This window comes from Thermobia domestica, chromosome 12 (assembly GCF_964235325.1).
Source record: "Thermobia domestica chromosome 12, izTheDome1.hap1.1, whole genome shotgun sequence".
Taxonomy (NCBI): domain Eukaryota; kingdom Metazoa; phylum Arthropoda; class Insecta; order Zygentoma; family Lepismatidae; genus Thermobia; species Thermobia domestica.
The window spans coordinates 55,088,285-55,098,054 of record NC_137465.1 but is presented as its reverse complement, the minus strand read 5'-3'; the positions used below and the strand labels follow the sequence as shown (position 1 = coordinate 55,098,054).

The 9,770-nt window shown below is 34.7% G+C and overlaps 1 protein-coding gene across 1 annotated transcript in view; it reads left to right on the top strand.

The window, feature by feature from the left end:
* Positions 1 to 268: 268 nt before the first annotated feature.
* Positions 269 to 9,770, top strand: part of LOC145666457 (uncharacterized) — a 314,168-nt gene continuing 304,666 nt past the window's right edge. The window contains exon 1 of the mRNA XM_081733693.1: positions 269 to 625. The gene's annotated coding sequence lies outside the window, so the exon portion shown is untranslated. The remainder of the gene's footprint in view (positions 626 to 9,770) is intronic.

Below are 9,770 nucleotides of genomic sequence, written 5' to 3'. Positions count from 1 at the left end.
ACTTTTAACACATTATTAAAACATATTACACTGATATTATTATCGTAGCACTTTAAAATAAAATGAAAATATAATTGATTTTATTTTTATCATAAAACTGAATACTGAAATTTTAATGTTGAGGAAATAAAATTTTGTTGAAGGGCGTTTGCTACACTGCACTAGCTCCAGCTTGGCAACCGCTGTTTCAGCACTATTCAATCAAGGTTAAGATTATTTCCTCTCGAAGAAATCTGTTTGCGCGTCGGTTCGGTTTGGTGAACACTGGCTGTTAATACGCACTACGAAATTTTAGTTATTTCGCCAAAATTATTGTGTTTTTACAGCACTATGACATCACAAGTTGTGTCGGAATTTTTCTTCCCTTGTCGAATGTCTATCGGTTATACCAAAATTATTCCATCTTATGAGATGTACATGCGTGATATTACACACTCCACTAGTGCTACTCAAATTCAGAATTCATGCTACTACTTAATCTTGCTATACTCGATCTGGCTTTCTTTTTATTATATTGTAGTGTAAAATATTATCAAGTGAAAATATTACTAAGTGAATATAAATTACTTCAAGGACATAAACAATGGATTATATAATGGACTACACAATGGATTATTATATGTGGGTGAGCACAAAATTTTCCATATTTAAACACGGATATATATATATATTTAAACACTATGTTTATTTACCTATATCTAACCTATAACTATTATTATTATTATTATTCCTAACGCTCGATAACTATATACAAAAATTGATTGAGATTCGGGGAAATTGATAGATTTCACATTTCCTTGAAATCTGATGAGGCCTTGGTTGTTAAATACGGCTGCCTGCCTAGCCGTATATCCCAATCAAAATTTGGCTACAGCTACCACATTTACTATTAACTATCTACATGTTTTTTTTAAATCTGACTCTTTTTTTTTCAAAAATTTCGATTCTTCTCTATACTCAAATTAATTTAATAAAAGCTTCGTGACGTTGTTTTTTTTCAAAATTGTAGACGTAACTATTGATCTATTTTGATAGATTTATAATCATAGACTTCGTATTTATTTTATTATTATTTATTTAGTTATTGCCTAACTATTTCGTCCTGGGTGGCCATTCCCACAACAATGTCATTAGGTCAAAAATATTTATTATTATTTCATTATTAATTATTACATTATTACTCATCTATTCATTTATTAAATTAATATTCTCTATACTTATTATTATTCTTATTACTATATTAAATTATTAACTTATTATATTATTAAATAATGCCGACAGGGCCTATAACTGTGAGAAGGAATACCTCGAAGTGAGTATTATAACTGCTTCACTTGTCCAACTCGAAACGTACTATAACTGTTCAGGGCAACTCTTTGCAAGAAAACAACATCTGCTTGTCCCCGAAAACATTTTCTTATTTCTATTTTCTAGCGCTTAATTCTACTATATCCTATTCTTATACTTCTTATCTGAGTACTCTAGCGCTTAATATGCATTTATTTCTATAAATGTCCTTCGACGATGCATGCAATTTATCTTCTATATATATATTCAATATTCACTATTTATTAATATTCTTCTATTCTTATTTATTAATAATTCTTTATTTACTATTTATTAAAACACTCGTCTTCTCCATCTTCACATTTATTATTTATTTATGTCTATGTTATCTATCTTTGTTTACTTATTTTTACGTCTATCGTATGTTCACTTTTCTACTTCTCTAAAATCTATTTTTTACTACTAAAATTTCCTTCTTCTCGCTACTCACATTCCAACTAGCAAACTCTTTTCCTCTTTCTTTCAAACCAATACAAATGAAATGTTTAAACTAGACTTACTTCTTATATTATAACCGCTAGAATATCAACATATTCTACTCTTACCTATTCCAGATGCTCTCCTAACATCTATAATTATTCTGACTATCCTATTTCTACACGCAAGGATACAGAATTATCTACTTACTAATTTAACACTACTTAATTTTAATTAACACTAAGGGATTTGCTAAAAATGAAGGATATCTCCACCAAAAAAATTTTTCACTGCTTTGCGCGTGATGTACGAGTCAACACCTGTGTCTCTTTCAACAATCACGGAAGACTTATGTGGCTTGATAAATAAAATATTCTCATCGAAGTTTAGTAATCGCCCAATTCAACTCGAAGAGAATGGGATTTCCTTCCTGATTAGAGTTTCCCCTAATGAAAGGTTCGCCTAATTTTCAGGGTTCTAATTTTAACTTATACGTCTAGCTTACATCTATTTCAATCGCATGATTCATTTTTCTTGTTTTTTTTCATTCTTGCCTTCTTAAATCTACTTTTCCTAAAACAAAACTAATTACAAAATCATTCATATATTCATTTTCTTTTTTTTTCCATAGTCTTTCCTAATTTTAATCTATTCATTACGTCACTAAATTAAACACTATATATCTTAAAGACATAATTCACTAAAAAATAAAAAGATAGTCAGATTTCTACTTCTTTATCGCTAATAATAACACTACTACAAATTAACATATACGCGTATTTCCTATTACCAAAACAAATTACTCACTTTCTACAACTAAATCATTAACCTAAATAATCACTTAAAAGAAAATATTGATAATTACTAATATTCCTATTCTTACCCTATATATATATATAACTAATAATAATAATATACTCTGTACAACTTTCTTATTTTACGTCATCATCTTTAACCAGATAACCATGGCGTTCTTTGTTTGAACAATGAGGCAAAAGCCGCTAAATCTAACACTGATTTATCGCTAGCTATCACAATCTTAGCTTGTTTTTCGAACTGCGACAACGTAGTTATGAAGTCCGAAATCTTTACTGCTTGAGTACATTCAAACCTGTTTCTGAAACGGTTTAGCCAATCGTTAACTAACTCCTGGCTAGCTCCAGAACTGAACAAAGCACATATCTTATACTTCAATTGTTCATCTTTGATCGCAAAGAATACGGAACTACGTACTAAAGTATTAGTTTCTGCTATTCCAGTTAATACAGACATAAAATGCCTTTTAAATCCTAATTCCACTAAGTCATCTAAACTAAAATTCTTCTCGTGAAATTGTATTAAATAATAGTTCTTATACCTTAACCCAAGTACGTTACTCCTGAACGTTTGTTCTTTATTTTCATCATAGGTAGGACTATATTCTACAAAATGTTTGAGAACTCCCAAATCTAGATAGTAATATCTGGATTTACTAAACATTGTAGCGGGCTTACCATTATCCTTTAGCACGGGATAATGAACCCTATGGTTGTTCTTCAAAGATAACATTTTATGTTCTTAATACTACTACTCGCAATTAACTATTAACTCAGGAATGGATTGACTAATTTTAAGTCTACTATAAGTTGTTATTACTCTAGCGCAAAATAACTGGTGTGATTTTATTATTATTTTCTGCTCTCCGTCCAACCTTGAATCAGAGCGAAGAATTAAAACAGTTACTCTCATACACTGAGCGTTCGTGTACCGTCGTCTCCAATCGGCAACCTTCGTCTCTAGTGGCTTGCGCGATAATCTTGCGTTCGCTATGCAGGATTCACTCCGCTCTCTCGCTCTACGCATTCATGAATTTCTTACAAAACATTTCACTACGTTTATTATTATTTTACTTACTATAATGATGTAATAAATTATCATTAAATATGTCATAAAATACTTAAATATTGTAGACCACACCACCATAAAATTACTGTGTTCTTTGAACGTTATTCGTTATACTAATAAAAATATCAGTAGAACACATCACTATAACTCAGCCGAGAATCGAACTCGTGACTGGTACTCACTCATCACTGTACTATAAATTTACGTAGTCACGTGGGCTTAAAAAATAATAACTATTGTACTTCTCATAACATTCCTAAGTGTGGCTCGGTGGGAATTATTTATAATTACTTCAACTATTAAACTCAAAGAAGTAATCTTCAAATTTGACATTAGCGAGGGTGGGAGGGTGGGATTTAATTTTACTTAACTTATTAATCTACAAGAATTTTACTGAGTTTTACTGAAATCTCTACAAATGCGTAATCCACTATCATCTTCAACATGAAGGGGTGGGATGGGAGGGAATTAAATTTTCTAAATCCACTGAGACCTTTACAAAGGCGTAAGCCACCAGCGTCTCCAACATGACAACCCAGTCACTCTGTGCCTGATTTGGAGATGCTTTTTAGAGTGAAACTGAGTGCCTTCCACTCACCATCTAGAATGAGTGGGAATGATTTAATATTCATATGCAAGAGGTTTACCAAATGGGGATTACTCCAAATAAGAAAACCTTAACTTCATCTGATTAATAACAACTATATTTCCCATAAATAAGAGTTTATGACTGCAAGCGTTTGTGATGTGTTAATAACGGATAATTGGAATATTTGCCAGACGAGTATTGCTATGATCGAGTATTGAGCCTTTGAGCCCTGAGTAGAAGTAACACATACCTGATGGTTCTAATGATGCTCCAATGATGACCTCGGTGTTGGATGTAGATCCTCCAAGTTGACGCTCCCAATTACTGGTTGGTGTGGACGAGCATTGAGTTATGGAATTCTCCCAAATGCTTATGTTGACTCGACGTTCTACGTGGATCGAATAACGTATTCTATGATGACTGTCCGTTGACCGTCATTTGACTGTCCGGCTATCTTTGACTAAACTCTCAAAGACTTAATTATGAAGACTACTAACAATTACTTGTAGCCGATTCTAAAAGCTGTTTCAAAACTCTCTCCGGGACTGCTGATCTACCAGACACTCTCCGGGACTCTATCCTGAAGCTCTCTTGTCCTCCAGTTTTGTTCAACCTGGTCCAACTCCTGTCGTCTGCTGGACGGCACGTGTGACCCCTTTTCACGTGGAAAAACAAATTCCTTCCATGCGTCAAGACTCAAAAACTGCAACTCTCGACACACTCTGATTTCTCGATTCTAAGCAATTTCCTCATATCCGTGATTTTGTGAAATGTGTGAAAGCTTACAGTTTCTCTTTTTACAATGTACAGAATTTGGCTAATGCACGGATTGACGCATTGTCTGCATTACCTTCCTGCATTGCCAGACTCTCAACGAAGACATTTTATTAACATTCTATTTACAACATTATGCTGACTCTTGAATAATAACATTCTGCAGCTTGCATTATATCAGATTCGTAACACTTAATTACCTTAACCTTAATGTTTTATAATATGCGATCCTTACAACATGAACATTGATTAAAAATAAAATTGAAATTATACTTAATTATTAACTTGAAAAACGAGTAGTGCCACAATATTTATTTTATTATTCATGACCACCCGGGAAAGTGAGGTGAAAGGACAGATTGTAAGTTATTGCAAAAAAATAAAGAGGGGACATTACAAAAATAGCTTACGCAGAGCATTAAATAATATCACCCAACAATTAAGGAGGGAAACCTCACATCATATCTTAGAACATATTCATCATATATATGTATATTCCTCTTTAAGGGCAAACGATGAGTTACATAAAAGCCTATTAATGGAAAACTTCGAACAGTTGTGAAAAAGAAACAACCTGAGATTCATACGAACATCGTGACCATCCAGAAAACGAATTTTTTAGTATATCCAGAAGCACAAAATTTTTAGCAGAGGCGAAGCAGCTAAGCGGAACTACCATCGAGCACCACAGAGACTTAACCATCTGAAAATTATATAATTATATATATATATATATATATATATATATATATATATATATATATATATATATATGAAGGGCTCGGTGCAATAAGGAGCTAACCCTCACTTTTGTCAAAATTGAGATAAACAGTGTACTACATTAGGCATGAAGGTCTGCTTCATTCATCAAAAGATGGTGCTTGTGCTGTGTCGTCATCGCGCGCAATCACGTGATATCCTTCTTGAGAAGAAACGTACAAGCGGAAAGATGTGTGCAACAAGGTGTTAAGCCACAGGAAAATGTCAGTTATCGAGAATGTTATGCAGAGCACCTCCGCACATATTAGTGTTTCTGATGAAGAAGATGGCTCCCTACTCGGTGAAAACAGCTTTGATGACCCAGAGTATGTGTTTGGAGTGTCAAGCAACAACAGCACCGACTCTGAGGTAAGAAACGAGTTTATTTTTTGTTATTTTGTTAAAATGTTGGTTAACACCTTATTGCCTCAGATATAGGCTTGTAAAAAACGGTCTTTAAGTGTGAGTTTTTACGTGCATCTTAATACGCAAATCAATTCCCTATGCATTCGTCAGGACTCTAGCGAGTTGGTACAGAAAAATCTTGAACTTTTTCTGATGACAACAGCTGCTAATATAATGAATGTTGGTTAGCGCCATATTGCTGAAATAATTAACCACAAAGAAAGCGACATTACACATGTACATTTTTCTCTGATTATGACAAATTCTGACAATGTAGCGTCAAGAACGGTGCTGTAAATGCTATGAAATGAGAAAGGTAATAAAGCAATCATGTCAGGACAGTGTTGCCACAGTCCTAGGTCTGAAGGGAGCTGAAAAATAGTACCAAATTGAAACAAAAAGGGTTGAATTTATTCCAGTGTAATACATGACTCTGTAACACGAAACTAAAATAAGTAAATTTCTAGACCTCCCCCCCCCTCTTTCAAGGGTCCAAATCAACGCGTCGATACAGATCTATAAAACGGAGAAATGTTCGGGTATCTTTATATACGTCAATATGGCGTAATTAGAAACAACTTACCGCGGTAAGGCAGGAATTATGTCAATATATTTTTCGTGCTATTTTCGTTTGGTGTAAAATCTTTGCAACGACGCATAAATTATAGACTTATTTGAGCATAGGCTGGTTTTCTTCAGAATATTCTACACTTGGTTCAACGTATTTGTGTGTTATTATTATTATTATTATTATTATTATTATTATTATTATTATTATTATTATTATTATTATTTTAAGAATATATTTCCACAACACTGTTACTTTCTCGTCTAGTTCATACGGGGCTCGGATGCGCCAATGTATCGTCATTTATTTCCTGGTATAGTTTCTAGAGTTAAGCGATGCAACGTCAAAGAATGAATGTCCAACAGCATTTTTTAAGAGTCCAACACACAGTATGAGTACTGTAAAATGTAGGAAAAGTCTTATTGACATTTTTGAAAATGTGAGAAGTATTTGTTACATTGGGTACAATTGGGTACAATTGTACCAACTTTTTCACAAAAGGGGATGAAAATGGGCCGTTGAATGACAAAGTGCTGAATTTGGTACAATTGCACCAAGTGTGACAACACTGTGTCACGATAAATGATCAGAATTGTTTTGTCATTTTCAATAATGAATTTGTTTCGAATATTTATGATTTTCGAGTGGATTGTACAGTCAGTGACAAAAGTTCTTTCCATTTCGTAAAATTATTTTGGGAATAATGCTAGTGTGGCTGGAATATACAGAAAATTACAGTCTTTTCAATTTGCTAAAAATGTATTCAAATTTCCCTTACATTCTGAAGTTATTTACGAAACAATTTTCATCAAATGGAAATAATTTTTGTTACTGACTAGGATTTTTGCTAAATTTCGCGCACGCAGAATAGCAGTGGGGTTGAGACGTCATATCGGTTTAGAAATACAGTAGATTCAATAGCACTATGGCCAGAATATTTTCATTAGGTATTTCTAATTTCCTGTTGTAAAGAACCTAGTGTGTATTTATTAAAATCGTACTCTTATCCTTTTCAGAATGACCTTCACATCACAAGGACGACAGAGGGATCTCCAATCAAACGTCCTCCAGCCAGAAAGAGACGATGTGAGAGGGATAACTGGGAGAGAGTGAAGCGTAAGAGAAGAAGAAATAAAGGGGAGCAATATACCTCCAGTCATTCGAAGGATGTTGTTTCAGCCAGGAAAGTGGGTGAACCATGTAAATGTCCAAAAAATTGCTGGAAAAAAATTAAAGGGGACATAGAGTTTATTTTTCATTCATTCTGGGACTTGGCTGATTATGCAACACAAAACACCTACCTCATGCAAAATATGAGAATTCAGAATACGAAACGTTCCTACACAAAAGGACAATCTTCGAGGAGATCATTCACGTTTTCTTATAATTTGAAAATTAATGGTGTAGATGTTAGTGTGTGCAAGAAGGCCTTTCTTGCAGTTCATGGACTTCACCGCAGCAGAAAACGAATACAGCTACTTCAGGAACAAATCAAGGGTGGAAACATCACAGCCAAAAGTGATGGAAGGGGTAGGCATCACAACCGGCCAAATGCTCTTACAGAAGCCAGTTTGGAATCTGCAAGGAAGTTTATAACATCCATACCGAAATATGCCAGTCACTACAGCCGGAGCCAAAACGCGAACAAGCAGTACCTGGACTGCGATCTCACGATAAATTCTCTATATGAGACAAAGTATATTCCGTGGTGTGCATCTCAGCAGACAACGTCCATTAGTTCTGACAGATTCCGAAGGCTTTTTTGTGAGGAATTTTGTATAAGGTTTAAATTACCTAAGTCAGACACTTGTTCCTTTTGCGACTCGAATAAAATAAATTTGGATCATGCTAAATCTGTACATGACGAAAACGAAGCCAAACAGTTAGAAGCCAGTAGAGCGCTACACCTAGCTAGGGCAGAAGCCGCTAAGGAGAAACTCACCTATCTCTCACAGCTTGCTTCTTCAGATCCTACGAAATATCATGTAATCTGCGTTGATTTACAAAAGACCCTCCCAACTCCAAAATTAACGGTTGGTCCTGCTTTCTACAAAAGAAAACTCTGGAGTTATAATTTCGCAGTTCATGATTGTGGCTCGGACATTGGCTTTATGTTTCTCTGGAGTGAAAATATAGCTAAACGCGGTTCCTCTGAAATTTCTAGTTGCATACTTAAATACATTATGGGAAATAACGTGCAAAGTGAAGAACTTCATATTATTAGTGACAATTGCAAAGGGCAAAATAAGAATTGGACCTTGATTGCCTTATATGAAGCACTGCTTCGGTGTGGACGATTTAAGAAAATTTTTCATCATTTTCCAGTCGTAGGCCACACACAACTGCCATGCGATCGTGATTTTGGCCGCATAGAACTGTACGCACGTAGGCATCACCCCATTGTGTATACAACAGATGAGTGGGCACATGTAATCAGCAGTGCCAACAGAAAGAAGAAATTTCATGTAACTCGCATGCAGCAAACCGACTTCAAGGATTTCACACCACTTGTGTCATCAATTTCCAAGAAAATAACCACAGACACCAAACAGCCTCTCAAGTTTTCAGATGCAGCCGTGTTTAAGATGGAATCAGCTACTCCCTATGTTTTGCATGTAAGCTATTCGTACCAGAAGGAAGCACCTGTATGGACTACGTGCAACCTAAAGAAACGAGGCCGCCCACAGCCAGAAGTGAACCTCAACGATTTGCCATGCAAGTACCAGGAAGGAATTCCTATAGATATCCGGAAATACTCTGATCTAATGTCTCTGTTGGAATGGATCCCCCCAATATACCATAATTTTTATCGTAGCCTTGTTCCGACGGAAGTAGCTGGAGAAGAGTGTGTAGAAATGTTGGATGGACTTGATGATTGATGCATAAGAAGGGTCAACCTTGGTTGAATTCAATGTAATTTGTGACCTGCAATAATATGCCACTATTTCATGTCAGCGCTAAGAGCATTGTGACTGACTTACATATTCATTAAACTTGTAAAGTATTTAGTTTTCCTTACATACTTCA